The sequence below is a fragment of the Tubulanus polymorphus genome, chromosome 5, assembly GCF_964204645.1.
Source record: "Tubulanus polymorphus chromosome 5, tnTubPoly1.2, whole genome shotgun sequence".
Lineage (NCBI taxonomy): Eukaryota > Metazoa > Nemertea > Palaeonemertea > Tubulaniformes > Tubulanidae > Tubulanus > Tubulanus polymorphus.
The window spans coordinates 14,556,230-14,558,001 of NC_134029.1; the positions used below are offsets into that span (position 1 = coordinate 14,556,230).

Here is a 1,772-nt window from a genome sequence, read left to right on the forward strand (position 1 = left end):
GCGTTCGATTTCCTAACTCACATTTACTCGGGGATTCCCGGGTAACTAATCGAACGCACCCGGGTTTCCCCGAGTTACGGTGGATAAACAAACGACTTTGGGTAAAGTCAATCAATGTCAATTAAACTTTATTGATCCGTATGAATACAAACAAGGTATACAAAACTAATACACTACACGCAGCGATCATACAGAAAGCGAAAAAAGTATTAAAAATACACAAAGCAGAATTATATGTTTATTTTGGAGAAACCACGGCTTATACGCGATATTACGCCTAACTTTCACGGTCCATCTGCTTCCAGATAGTTTAATGTTCGACAATCTGAATCTTAATACTCCATCTATCGGAACAGCTAATTAAATATTATACCATAGGAATAATTCTAAGTAAAGAAATACATTTTACAATATAGCAATATTCAATTTAGTTGTATTTTTTCTAATGCGATGCGGTAACATTCAGAGGCCAGATTTTTCATCGCTCAGAGATTTATGTCACTTTCATTAGAGGACAGAAAGAGATACGCTCAGTCTGTATCGATTGAGATTGATTAAATTCTGGCAGTACATTGCAGGTTTCCATAAAATAAACTTTTGTGGTTGTTAGTAAGGGTGTAAATCGAATCGGATTGAATTTACTCGGGTATACCCGAGTAAGTGTCATGGCATCTTTTAGAAAGAAAAAAACTATTCTGGCGCTTGTGCTCTTTCTGAGACAGTATTCTCGTAGACCTTTCGGGCTTTTATCAAACAGTGATGCACTGATCTTTTTGAATGACAGGCGGGCAAAGGTGCCTCGAATAGAAAATTACGTTGAAGAAACCGTCCCATCCTACTCTTTCGACGATTTCATGTCACATTTTCGTTTAGAAAGAACGACGTTTGAGAATATATTACGACAGATTTCGGTATGCGACGAAATGCGAACGGCAGGTCATGGACGTGAACCTATACCACATGAAAAACAGCTTCTTCTGTTTCTATGGTACCTAGGTGGGTGTCTCCAGCCCATTCATTTACTGTTGTATAAATCAAATGATGTAATAAAGAAATTTAAAAATTTGTTTTGTTCACCAGGCACTCCAGAGTCCTTCAGATCGTTGGCTGATCGATTCAACGTATCCAAATCCACTGCCCATGGTACTATCAAAAAGCTGATATCAGCCATGAAGAATAATTTGATGGATCTGTATATAAGGTGGCCAGATGAACGAAGAAAACGGGCGATATCGGCAGGTTTCGTGCAGATTTCCCGGCGCAGTTGGTTGCGTTGATGGATGCCATATACCCATTAGAGCACCACGAAAGAATCCATCATCGTACGTCAACAGAAAGAAATTCCACTCGGTGGTTCTTCAAGGAATCTGCGACCACACCCTCAGGTTTACTCACGTCTATGCAGGGAGGCCCGGGTGTACACATGACGCGTGAGTACAACGCAATTCGATGATCTACAGAAATTCAGACGAATTATTTGACGACGACTTTTTACTTGGAGACTCAGCATATCCTCTTGAATCATGGCTGATCACACCATTTAAGGATTATGGGAACTTAACCAACAACCAAAAAGCATTCAATCGTCGACTCAGTTCAGCAAGAGTGGCTATAGAAAGAGCTTTTGGCCAGTTAAAGGGACGATTCCGAAGATTGAAAGATAACTTCGACGTTTCCGACTTCTAACTAATGATCGGCAGCATTTTGTGTGCGTGTATCCTACACAACATCTGTATTGAAATGAACGACGAGAGCATTGATGTAGCTGAATT

General features: G+C 40.1%; 1 pseudogene; it reads left to right on the top strand.

Moving 5' to 3' along the window:
- Nucleotides 1-665: 665 nt before the first annotated feature.
- On the top strand, nucleotides 666-1,434 carry LOC141906264 (uncharacterized; annotated as a pseudogene).
- The last annotated feature ends 338 nt before the right edge of the window (nucleotides 1,435-1,772 follow it).